The following is a 14,139-nucleotide window of genomic DNA, read 5'->3' on the forward strand; positions in this document are numbered from 1 at the left end:
TAAATTCTAGACGCGGTAAATCTCACCTGTCCGTTTCGACATAGATAAGATTTTGATAGTATCAAATAGAACTACGAAATTGGAGAAGATTCAAGTTCCTTCTTTCCTTAGTTCCTTTTTCAGCGTGACCAGAATAGCATGAAAATTAAGTTTCATTACGTTACTTTTCTAGCATAAGCGCCGTCTACCGTTTACCGCTCAATCTTAACGTTCAAAGCTTCTTAACGTTTCGCGCTCTGACCGCGAAAGTGTAAGTAAGACAAAACTAAAGCGATTTTGCTAAGGGATGAAGTTCAACGTAAAATTAAAGTCTATATAAACTTATGAACTTTCTTAACGGTGTGAACTTTCATTCTGAGAAGGAGAGGAGAGGTCGGTTAATTCAGTAGTTAGCTCTTCCTAAATAGTTATAGCAACACTTTCAATAACTCTAATGCTCGTAAACTTTGCGGTACGCGGCCACTGCATAATGCATTAAAAATTTCCATATGACCTCGTAACGCTGTTAATGATTTAGCGATGGCACGAATAAGAAGAGAAAAAGAAAAGAAAAAGAAAAAGAGAAGAGAAAGGAAATAACAGCAAGGTAATCTCGTTGTGGAAAACATTCGTTAAAGAAATAGGAAAGCACTGAAATATTGTAAAAGGTGCTGATATATGAATAATTAAAGTAACATTTTTACCTAAGATTTTTCAATCTAAAGGTAAATTAATTAAGATAGTACAGTCCTGGATCAAGGGAGCCCCCTGTTAACGCCTCTCAAACCACTGGCTCGTGAGGGAGCATTCCATATGCATAGCTTGCGGCTACATCTCAGACTGACTACATCACCAAATCCGTCCCTTGCACCACCTTGCACCCTTTACCAAGTCCTAGTCAACCATTTCCCTTGGTAACTGCTGTAGATCGTATATCCATTCTGTTCTGCCTCTTCCCCCTCTTCTTCCACCTCCTCCTCCTCCACCTCCTCTTCCTCTTCCTCCTATTTCTCTCTTGCCTACAGTTATACATATAATTATATATCTATACTATACTGAAATGTGCTATCTACACATCTCAATAACAATAACAAGGAACTCACTAAGCATCAAGGAAGCCTTTGGGCCTTATTTGAGTTTCTCTCTGTTTCTCTCTCTCACTCTCTTTCACTTGCTTCCTCATCCTTCGACTAGAAGATTAGATTTTGATGCTATTAGGAAATTCCAGTGAATCGTGAGCTGCTCCGTTGGAACGCCACGGAAAACTTTGGACCGCTCTTTCATTAAAAGATTTGCTTAAACTCTCGCGCGACGGTAAAGGCTCGAATCAAGCGCATGAAAAGCGGTTGAAAGGAACATAGTGGCAATTTAAAGTCAACTTTGTCGGTTAGACGAATTAGACCTTTACGGTTAATATATCATTCGTTCGTTCGTTCGTTCCGATTAAAAAAAAAAAAAAAGGAAAATAAAAAAAGAAAGGAGATTATTATTATTATTATTTTCGCGAAATTAATCGATAATTTTAGTTTTACCATATCGTTAAATGTTTACGATGCCTATATACGGTGATTATAAGTTGAATTTTTATTATCGCGTATTATTTCATTTCACGCTATTCTCATACGCGAAAACATTAAAGTGTTTCTCTTCGTTAATTGGTATCTCTATAGTGATGCGATATACTGTTAGATTCGATTAACGGAATAAAAGAGACGCGTTATTTTTAGTTTTACGTTAGTTGGCGGTAGGAGGGCTTGGAGGGGTGGGGGGGGCTTTTAGTAGTCGAGAGATCGCAATTCCCGGGGCGCTTAACGCGTAAGAAAAATATCAATAAAATGAAATTCCCGTGAGGCATGTGCCCGTCGTATCGTAGAAAATTTTAATTGCCACTGTTAGACCTGTGTGAATAATAAGTACTTGAACGATCGAGAGCTTAATAGCGACCTGAGAGTGTTCCCTTTAAGCTCTCCTCATAATCGAGCTACATCGACGTGATTAATCCTCTCGCGAAATTTCTACCCTTGTATGATGGAATATTGTTCTCTCTCTCTCTCTCTCTCTCCTATCGCTCTCTCTCTATTGCTCTCCTTCTTTCTCTTTTTTTTTCTTTCTTTCGTTTTCCTTTCGTAAGTCGACATTCTAAGAGAAAATGTTCCTGTACTTTTACAATATTTATTTTTCAATCTTCCAACATCTCTCTTCTGTCCGTTCCCCTTTCTCGTTCTATCTTGGAACGTTCCCAGAGACAGAATAGAAACACGGAGCATAATAAACGTTAGAACAATTCGCAAGTTCGTCCATTGTTCCAACTTAGGAACGGGTAAAGCAATACGCGCCGTGTTTCAACCTCTAAGAAAGCTATCGCATCTTGTCCAAAATACTCGGGGAAACATTGCACACTTGCATACGTCTTGGCGGGAGATAAATACAAGCCGAGTATAATCGCATAACGAAAGTCGCATTGTTTGGACGTTCTAACTATAATTGGGTAAGTTAAATAACTTAATAAATTTATGTCCGGAAAGAGTAAGAAGGATGTTTAACACGTTTAACGCCCAGCGTGAATCGGTGGTGTTTCTCCTGGGACCCCACAAATTTGAGACTGATGAAGTACAAAAAGAATTATTAAAGTTCTGGAAAAGTGATATGATAGGATGAGTAAATGCTGAAATATACGTAGAAATTACCGACATCTCGTATTTCTCTCTTTTCATTATCGATTGCAACAACAACAACAACAAATTAGAATAAAATGAGATAAACCTTTATATATAACAACAATTTTCTATCAAATGCAATGATAAATCGCAACTCTATAAATAGACAAAATGTGACATTAAATACATATTAAATTAGTCGTTGGTATGCATTTCGTAGAATGTGAATAGGCATCTGCAGAAAATTTACAACCTTCTATGGAAATTCTTTCGAGAAAGAACCGAATTCCCGTCGTTTATTGAATGATCGACAAAAATTTTCTGTATCTAAAAAAAAAAAAGAAAAAAACCAAAAATTCAATATCTTTTCATTAAATGTATAGCAAATATGCGAATCGATATGATGGTATTGGTGCGACAATGTGATGCAATAAAAAAAAAAGAAAAAGAGAGAAAGAGAGAGAGAAAAATCAAATGTTTCGTGAATTCAATCAGCAAAAGAAATAAAATATGTATTTCAAATTTGTCCATGAGCCCAGAACGAGAAGTATAATTACTTGACTTGGTTGCTTGTTGTTAGCTACGATAGAAGATATATATATATCTATATATCTATATATCTATATATATAATATATAATTATAATCCTTAAAATAACGTGAGGTTAGCACGTTGTAAAATGCCTTCGCCTTTCAGAACTGTAACTGTACACCGGGTGTACGGAAAGGTCCCCGATCCAATCGGCGAGGCTATCAGAAGTAGTGATTAAAATGGGAGGTGAGTGCTTGGTCGGCAAAAGGGGTTGAAGGTGGTCTGAATGCTTGTAGGCGGGGAGTGAGGTCTCTCTCGTTTCGGGCTTGGGGAAACGTAGATAACACTTCTTACCCGAGGGACTTCCCGCGACCCCAATCTCAAGTCAGATATTGTTCCGAGCTTTGAAAGCTCAAAAGAACTTGTGAAAAGGCATTTCGTCTCGATTCGATGTATTATACCTGGCTCATACGTATTGTATTCCCGATCTCTCGCTCCGCGACTTTGGGTAAAAGGAAAAATATCGGGAAAACCGTCCTTACTTTTTGGTACTACTTTGGATTGACGTGCCTTCTAATCTATGGTCCGCTACCCTCTCTTTTTCTATTTCTTTTTTTTTTCTTCTTTTTTTTCTTTTTTATTTCCTCTTTCTCTATTCCACTTACCTTTTTATTCAACTTTCTTATTTTAAACTCTTTGATATATTTTTATTCGAGGAAACTTATGTGGTCATTGTAAAAAGTTTTTGTAAAAGTGACGTTAACGTAAAGAACATTAAGGTACGATATAGACATAGGGTTTCATGTACTTTCGATTGCTGCGTAATCCAAATAACACGTTCCAAGAAATTGTCTACACGCACGTCTCGGTAACAAGGTTTTATTGTACCAGTCGTATCACACGCGAGGGTCTTGCATTGTTATTTAAAAAACTAATTTAACATTGGCAAAGAGTAAAACCATCCTCGCCCTTTCTCCCCCATGGAGTTTATCGAAGTAGAAAAACTCCCAAGTAATCTAACGTACCAATAATATTGTGTTCTTTTTTTTTTTTATGATAAATTTGCCCTCGCCAGTTCAGACACATCAAAGTATTGTGAAACCCAATTGAGAAGAATGATGATAAAAAGAAAGAGAAAGAGAGTGGGAGTATATTCGATAAAAATTCGTCGTAGAGAGAAAAGGGAACCAAGGGATCGTCGAATTTGCGGTTGAGTAGGGCAGAGGTTGGACAAATTCTGTACACCCCGGTAAGGAATAGTCGGCGGGGACAAAGATTCGAGGCGGACGATAAATAAATCTGAAAAGGTACACCGAAAGAAAGAAAAAGAAAAAGAAAAAGAAAAAGAAAAGAAAAGAAAAGAAAAGAAAAGAAAAGAAAAAAGTAGAGAGAGAAATGAAAAGAGTAAAGAGGAATGGAAAGACGAAAGTAGAGTGTGGAAAGAGGGAGAAAGTAGTGTCGTGACTGAGGATATATAGATGCTACTTCCACTCTCTTAGCGCGAACAACACCGAGGGTGGTTTGCGCGGTCGTATGTTCCTCACGGTGGCACCGTTCACTCGGAAGGATTTAAAGGCATGAGCGTAACCGTACGATACAACTCCCCATTCCTTCTTTTCGTTCGTTTATACGAGAAGGAAGCAGCCACGAAACGATGATGTCGTAGGTCACGCTAGTCTAGGAGAAGGGACTGGGAAGTAGAGTTTATGCGATAGGCAAAGAAGGATCCATGTAAGGCGTCACTTGACAGAGTAGTTACCGAATAAAGTGACAAGTTTGTGCACTACTTCGAATATATGGATCACTTATGCATAGCGAAGGACCATTTCGCTTCCTTTCCTCGATGCAACGGATCTGCAATGAAATTTACTATCACAACCACGAGTAGATATCTTCACCATACTCGAATTTATAACAACGGAATATAATAGAACAGCGTGCTTTTTCCTTCCTCGAGCCCAGATCTTATGCTTCAATCTTAAAGAAAATAAAGGTGGTCGTTTTGTTCACGAAGTTGGGATGCTTTCATCTCTTTGACGACTTACTACGGTCGAAAAACGCATGAGAACGTACCTATGTAATCTGGAACCGAAATCTTTTCTTTTTCTTTTTAGATTACCTTTTTCGAGTACTCTATTTCGTTTGCGAATTTTCTCGATCAGATTAAATTTTAGAAAAAAAAGGAAAGAAAAGAAAGAGGAAAAAAACGCGCTTGTAAATTGGTTCAAAAGAGAGAGAGAGAGAGAGAGAGAGAGAGAGAGAGAGAGAAAGAAAAAAATGAAAGAAAGAAAATTATTGTTTCCGATATGTAAAGCATTTTATAGTTGTCGTAGAATCGAGTAAAAATACGTCGCGCTAAATAAAGAATTCTGAATTTTGGTACTTTCGAACAATCAAAACTTTCCGACCCTTCCGGCTATAGCGATATTTGCTCCCGGCGAAGACTCTAGGGCGTGGTTGAAAGTAAGTTTTACGGGAACAGAGGAAACCCGAACGAAACTTTCTTCCATGCATTTTCAGCGCGGGCTCGCACCTATTTCTCTTTTTTTACTCGACTCGGGAAAATAATTTCTCTTTTTCTCTTTCTCCATCTCCTTTTTCTACAACTCAATCGCGAATGGGAGACAATATTTTTGGTGCGACGTGGCGAAGACGTTCTCTACACGGTTCCGAATTAAAATGTCGGCCGAACTAAGTTTACCTAGGGAACGTTTTTTTTTTTTTCTTCCTTCTTTCTTTCTTTATTTTATCCTTTTTCTTCTTTATCACATGATTTTGGAATATTACAAAAGATTTAGATTTATGACCGAAATCGCGTGGATATTTTTCAAACGATGAAATACATACATATATTATTATATTGCCGTAATACAAAATTCTAACTAAGTAACATGATAAAAGATTTGCCGAAGTATCTTTTTAAACCTTGACTCAAAAGATTGTCCCGAGACATCCAGGCCAGGTAAGAAGCTAAAATCTTCAGGAACATAAATCTAAGGAAAATCCAGGCTTGCTTTCCTACTATCTACCTGTCTACAAGATATCGCGGAGTATTTTATTTTAAACAAACGAGTAGCACTGTGTCTGCATTCGAAAGGAGTCGTCCTACAGTCGAAAGAAAGTGAACGAATCTTTCTCACCTATTTTTCTTCTATTTTCTTATCTTTTTTTTTTTCTTTCTTTCTTTCTTTCTTTTCTATTTCCTCCGTTCTTTTCTCGCGTCGTTAGTCACGTTACGCGCGCCCTGACACATGACGAACTCAACTCGACTCATTAATCCTAGCAATGCGTTTTCTAAGATACCCAAGGATCTTTCAGCTACCGATGAAAATTGCAGTTTCCATCATGGAAGAAAGAATCGATGCTTATCCCTCTCAGTTCTCGTCTCAAATCATTTTCATCTCTACTTGACAATTCGAAATTGCGACTTTTAAATATTCGAATTCTTATTGAAACGTCGAACGTAGATAGTGGAATTTTTCGATAATAATTTGGTTATTATCGTGGATCAAGAGAAATAATCTTCTAATATCTACGGATGAACTAGAACGTTATAATCTTGAATAGAAATATAATAAGATTTTTTTCTCAAAAGATTTTCTTATGAATTATTTCGCTCTGGCATAGAAACGAACACTATTTCTACGTGTAATGTTGTAACAGTAACATAATGCAGTTTACTCCAACTATTTTAACAGCTTTGTTGCTTGTCAGAATTTCATGTCATGAGAAATATACGGGGAGAGTTCGTTGATCATTAATCTCTTACTATTGTACAAACTCTCGTTTATGTTCGGCATTCTAATAAGCATAACAATATAGTTTCTTCTAAAGTCGAGAATAAACTCGTGATCATTGTAAGAACACGTTTTGGTAATATTTTAGGGAGAAAAAATTCATTAATCTTTTCATTTTTAAACGATATTCTCGATATTGTATAATTAAACACATAGGGTTTGTATATATAACATAACAAGTTTCCAAAATGAAACTTAGGAGTTTCAAAACAATTTTCAACTATGCTTTACACATTATATTTCCTAAAACGATGAACGAGCTGTTCAACGTTCACATAATACGAAGGATCTGGATGACGGTGTTACGCATCGATCGATCGACTGCACGAAGGCGATGGCCCCGAGGGTTCAATTTCCTGGGATTTAGCGTCGCTAGCGAATATCGCAGACGTGAGAAGCAGAATCTGCGAACTGTCTCTTCGTGAGCCAGTTTCTGCTCAGTCGATGCTTAAGAACTATTTACTCTAAGTCCTACGCGTATTACGAAAATTGCGAATCATTTCGTGTGCCATTTTCATCTACGAATTTCTCGCACTTTGCTTCTACGAAACGTTGAAACGTTCCTAGTTTACCATACCATAATGCAGAATAGATACAATGAAAGGATGATCGAGTAAAGATGAACCGCAATTGTTGGCAACTCGACTTGGTCTCTTTAAAAATAATTCTCTCTCACTACCTATCTCTCTCTCTCTCTCTCTCCCTCTATTTGTCGCTTCTCTCAATCGACTGATAATCCCTTGGGATTGTTACGGTGGAATAACGTGCCACCGTCGTCCCCTTTAACTCCAGTATGTTCCCTTCCTATGGTAACTATGGTCAGTTGCCGGACCGCAATCTGCATTCCGTTACCTAGTTGACGTAACACGACGATGTATGTAGATATATACATGTCATACATACGCAGGTTCGAGGTATCCAACTGCATGGTAGCCCTCTAGCGTACACCATGTACTATGTAATATACGTAACCTCGAGTAGAATACATACTTCATGAATGACCGGATGATTAAAAATATATTTCATTTGATAATACAAACACACGGTAACATTTTATTCTTATTGATCGACACAAAAAAGTTGATTACAACAATTAGAAGCTAAATGGATTTCGTTAAAAAAAGATAAATAGAATAATGAGACAAAAGATTCGAGATTGTTAGATAAATTTTCGTCATTTATTTTTGGGAGAACGCGTGCGATCTCGGTGAGATCTCTTGTCGAGTGGAAAAGATTATACTGGAAACAAAAAGAAAAAAAGAAAGAGGACAAAAAGAGAAGAGGGTGAAAGGAGAGGTAGAGGAATTGCGCATAGTCTTGCGTTGGCTTTTATGGTCGAAGTTCCCCATCATCGTAAAGCCTCGTCGCTCGACTATTCTGCACCTTCTCTTGCTATCTCTCTCTCTCTCCCTATCTCGCTTTCACTTATTCCTACCCTAACAGTCACCAGCTTCCACTATAGTCTTCTGCGCTGAATATATCTCTCTCTCTCTCTCTCTCTCTCTCTCTCTCTCTCTCTCTATCTCTATCTCTCTCTCTCACGTGACTTCTATTTCTCTGCAGTCTATAGGAACCCAAGCTGTCGGACCGTTCTAGTCCACCCCGACCCCATCTAATTCTACCCCCAAAGTGAATTCCAATACATTGGGATGCAACCAAAACGGAGAAACAGAAACGTGCTCGGTTTTGGGATAAAACGAGACGAAGTGATAGAGAAAGACGAGGAAAGATTATTTGAATTTCTTGCTTAGGAATCAAGGATAGTTGAACGCCGGAACAGAAGATAGAAATTTGCTGGGACCATGGTGAACCAATACCATACCGGACTCTCTGTTTCCCTGTTTCCCTTCATAGTAAACCTACTTCGTCTCGCGGTCGTTCTTGATATCAAACTTCAAGGATATGTTCGACGTAATGAACGTTCGCTATGAACCAACCTACTGAAAATATCGACATTTTCTTTTGTCACTTCTTTCTACCTTTTTTCCTTTCTCTCTCTCTCTCTTCAACCGTCCCCCCCCTACCCCCTCGCCGACCCATTTTCTAACTATTTCTCTTTAGCTCTTACGCTTCAGCTCGTTTCCAAAGAATTCGCACACTCTATCCCGAACAGAAAGACCTTCTTCTATTTCTTTCCTCTGCTTCTCTTCTTCAACAAGACATGGTACCTCTTTCTCTTTAACGTGGATTACGAAAAGTCTCGTTCTCTCAACGGATCTCGTCCGAGTGATAAATTTGTTCTAGCTCTCGTACTTTTAAGGCCGACGATGCGTCCCCGACGACGAAAAGTACGTGGGACCTCGTACCTCGCGTATTAAAGAAGTCTCCTGATAAATTTCATGAAACCCGATGATCTATATGCTTACCATGGGATCCACGTCGCTTCTTCTCTTACTTTTCCTTCTTTTTCCTGTTCTTCTTCTTCTTCTTCTTTTCTTCTTCTTTTTCTACCATACCTTTTTTCGATCTACTCTTACTCGAAAATGAGTTTGCGACGTAAACGAAGTACATGTAGTCGCGCTAGTTAGAACTTTCCTGATACGTTAGCCTATGGCTGCTCTACGAGGTGATAGCTTTTCCTTTATGAGAATCGACGTTTTCGAGAAGTTTTTAATTGGATCGTTTCCTTCGTAAACGTAATGTAACATTTAAATACTTCAGAGGAAACGTTTCGCATTCGAAAATTAATCTAACCGATTAGATTGAATTGTTCTCTAAGTGATATAGGTCGTTTCTCAGGTTGTTTAATAATCAACTATATCGAAGAAGTTACGAAGATCGTCGAGATAATAAGTTATGAAGGAATTTCTATCGAAATTATTAATGCTCGTTAACCGACATTATCGTTTATTTACCCGATCAAACTAGCTTCTACCTTTCCTCACAGATCGTTGCCCGATATTCAATTATTCCAACTAAAATAAAGCATAGTCGGGCTCGAACCGCGTTACACGATATGCAATGATCAGTATTCAGTGTCATGAATATGCTTTTAGAGATAGGTGCTTAAATCAGGCTTAAGGGATATTTGAAGTAGGATCAAGTAATATATTCGTGCACCTATTACTGGTCAATGTCGAGCAAGGCAAACACTTCGATCCAATATTCTACTATCGGTAAATACCGGAACGCTTATAACGATAAGGTCATTTACCTTGCGTTTTGGAATCGTTCTCTTTTGGCGTCATCGATGAATAACGAGGCAATCATTTGGAAGATAATTTACGGTCATAAAACAAATTCGTTTAGTGTGAAAGAGCATTATTCAAAGAAGGAACGAACGGCACGCAATCTATTAGATAGGTATATGCTCATAAGCATGGCCACGCGTCTGACATCAGTCGGAAATTTTGTTAGCGAGCGGTGCTTCACGAACTGCAATAACGGTTTAAAACTTGAATTTCGTTGGAGTTCCGATAGATTAAGTTTCTACGTAATACGGAAGGTATAATGGGTAGCATTTTCGGTGAAATAGACCATACTCGTTTAGCCGACGGCCTAGAAACGTAGAAGACGAGATTATTTGTGGAGACTGGCGTATGTCCTTAAATTCATCTCATTTCCTGGCCGCGTGATTCGATAAGCCTCGAAGTAATCAAGTTTCACTGGCAGTTGCCTAGAACATTTGGAAGAGAGGATAGGTTGAGAAGGAGGAGGAAGGTGATGGTGACCCTCCATCGTAATCCGGAGGACGGCCATATTGAAACGGAAACACAGAAGCCGCTGACAGCAGAGATTAGAGAATTACTGCGAGCCAATAACCGTTAAGGAGAACGACCGACAGTGCCGATGTTCTGCGACCGCAAGCTGGCTTTAAACGGCTCAATATTAAACACCGTATTGCACGGATAGCAACGTGAGATGCAGCGACGCAAGCGCGTTTACTTGCTCGACTCCTCTCCTATGTGCCTGCTAGAGCGAGAATGAACGTTGAGTTTCACTATGTCCAATGGTTTTCTTCTTTATTCCCCCGAAACCGAATCATTGCGCGTTGGTAATAGTTAAAAATAATTAAAACTAGTCTACGTTCGCAATAAATCTTATCTAATAAAAACAATTCATTTCATTCGGATCTTCAATCAAGCGATATGTTGAATTAAAGATAAAGGAACACGATTCTAAAAGCTAATTGCATTCTAGAATAGATTCAATTGAATCAGTTGAACGTTTCAAAAGCTTCAACACGATTAAATAGGAGAAAGCTTGTGCGTAGAGATATATGGTAGAGAATAGCCACGTGGTGTAGTCCTGTGTACTTTGGTCGGATTGTTAATCAACGCAAATATTTAGCGTAGTTAAACGCAATGGATACATGTGTGTTACGTAGAAACCGGTTTGGTGAGCCATCTGCATTCAGTGCTATCTGAAATTCGTTGGATAGAAAACGAGCTTTTAGAGTATGGGAGGGTCTCACGTTGACAGTCGTAGAGGAGTAGGGGAGGAAGAGAAGGAAACGAAGAAGGTGGAAGATGAGAAAGAGAAAGAGAAAGAGAAAGATAAAGAGAAAGAGAAATAGGAAGAGGAAGATAAAGAGAAAGAGGAAGAGCAACTGAGAGAGAACGTTGCTGGTAGCATAGAGCGAATGCGAGTGTTTAGATATTATTTGGCAGTAAATCGTGAGGAGCAGGGGTTGGCAGGGGTGTAACGCTGACGCGACAACATGCTAAAGGCGGAACCCAGGTTAACCGTACCAGATGCCAGCGTCCCTTTCACGCCATCCCCCTACCGTTCCTGTCAACCGTCCACCCCCTTCTCACCTTCTCCCTTTCCTACTGTCACTCCTCTACGGGCCTTTTGCCTTTGAACGTTGCGACGTCGAGAGATAACGTAACTTTGACTCTCCTATCTATTCTCTGCTGCTTTATGGAATATCGATTACGAAAAGGTCTTGATATCGATTAAAATGATGCGAGAAAGTTTATTATCAATTAAGATCGTTATAACTTCAACGTAAAGATTCGTCTTTTTTTCCTCTCCTTTTTCTTTTTTTTTTTCACAATTTCCTTTTTTAATGAAAATAACTTGGTTAATAGTTTAATTAAGTTAATATCAAAAATTCCGTTCGTTGCGTAGCATTTTTTCTTTTTTTATTCGTAGATGTCTCTGAAAGTAATTATGTCGTGGAAGATATTATAGACATTCCCATCTGTCCAAGCGTTATATTAATCTTTATTTCTTCTCTCTCTTTCTCTTTTTCACACACACTCACACTCTATTTCTCTCTTTTTAACATAGAATAATAAATAGAGAAAGAAAAAAAAATTCCCCCTGTGTAGTTCACAGCGAATCGTTTGAGAATCCTTAATTCAAGCAGCTACGTGTTTAATAAAACGTACTGAATATTATTTTAAACAGAGACTTGAATTTTCATTATTTTAGAAATAAAAACCTTATGTAGAAATGGCTGGCAGCTAAAGTTTTTCATTTTGATCTTTCGACGTAAAATGCTGGAAAAAGGTGGGTGAAATCCGCTGTCAAGCAAGAACTTCATTATCCGCCGGGAATATTATATAAAACAACCTACTTTTATATAAATATTCCGCTGTCCATAAATATGAATATCAACTGTACGTACATATATGTATAAACATGCATACATACATACATATATACAAATGCATATATATTTATATTAACATTACGTTATTAAAACTTTAAATACGCATCATCGTACACTTCCATTTTTTGCATTAGCATTTCCCTTTTATTTGCTCGTATTTCTTGTTAATCGTTTTTTTGGGTCTTATGCTGTACATATTGCAGTGGTCCTATAAATAACTGCTAAACTTCGTCATTTTGTAGAAGAGCGTTTTACCGTACTTTCCCGAGCAACGAGAGTAACGCCATATGACACTTCCACGTTTAGTACGCTTTCTCATCCAACGCATCAGTCGCGTTGCTTCCTTTCTACCCGTGTCACTTACAAAAGACCGACACGGACACCATAAAACGTAAACGCGTTGTAACAACGAGAGTATAAAGAGTGGCTACCACTATATGGATTAATCACTGGGCAGGAAACTTGAAACGAAAACATGCCTCTCCGTAAAGCGCATATTTAATGACCACGTGACGTTCTTATAGAGCATGATCTGTCAAAAACGAATTATTCACGTGGACTTTCTTACTTAACCGTTTTGCAAGCGGATTTGTCGCTTCTAACTGGGACATTTCTCTATTCGAGAAGCTTACTTTTTTTTTATTGGAAAAGGAATTTACATGACGGATTTACTTTGTATGCCTTTCATCGGGTAAATATGTTTTGGAGAAAGATAAAAATTTACGGTCATATAATCCCTTATCTGTGTTTTTTTTTGTTGGTTTTTTCTTTTTCTTTTTTTCTTTTCTTTTTTCCAAGTAAAACTTCTTTTCGGAAAATACTAAAAATTTTCGAGCGAGACGAAAAGTGAAAGGTTTTAACGGGGAGCGCATTATTTGAATGGTTCGTGAAAAATGGGGAAATATCGATCGTACAAAACTTACAAGAGACGGTGGAATATGTTGGTAAAATTTTAAGAAAAAAACTAAAAATATTCTGCATATTTTCATATGAATATATATGCATCGTTATGCATTTAGGCTTAGCACAAAAATTAGGTTTAATAATGTCATTTCTTGTTTCACTCGTTACCAATTGTTATAATATCACGTATATGGGTATGTGACATTTTAAAATTCAAATGAAAAATATACGAAAATACTCCTACTTCGTAGTAAGTAGTGTAGTCTGATGATCGTCCAGCTTCTTGATTTCCTGTTTTGGAGATAATCCATGGAAGAATTCATTCCTTGATGATGCAGTCGCATGAATCCAATGAACGTGTTATTAACGAAAAAAAAAAATTATAGATTAGTTTCTTATCGCGAAAACGAGATTTTCTTATACGTCGAACAATACTGATCTACGACTAATTCAGAAATTATTACATTTTTTTGATAGATATTTTGATAGAATATTATAAAATTATATTTTAGATTTTGTGTGTGTGCATATGTGTCTTCAGAAATGCAATAATAGCCATGTAAGGTAATGTAAGAAAATTGAAGAGGATTAAAGTTAAATCCCACGACGATTACTTGTAATAGAAATAAAACTATATTAATAATATAATCAATAAACACACAAGCCTAAAATACAGGTCGCCAAATAAGCAGAGATGCACTTTTAAATTTAA

Source organism: Polistes canadensis, unplaced genomic scaffold, assembly GCF_001313835.1.
Source record: "Polistes canadensis isolate GaletaPanama2010 unplaced genomic scaffold, ASM131383v1 scaffold_119, whole genome shotgun sequence".
Classification (NCBI taxonomy): domain Eukaryota; kingdom Metazoa; phylum Arthropoda; class Insecta; order Hymenoptera; family Vespidae; genus Polistes; species Polistes canadensis.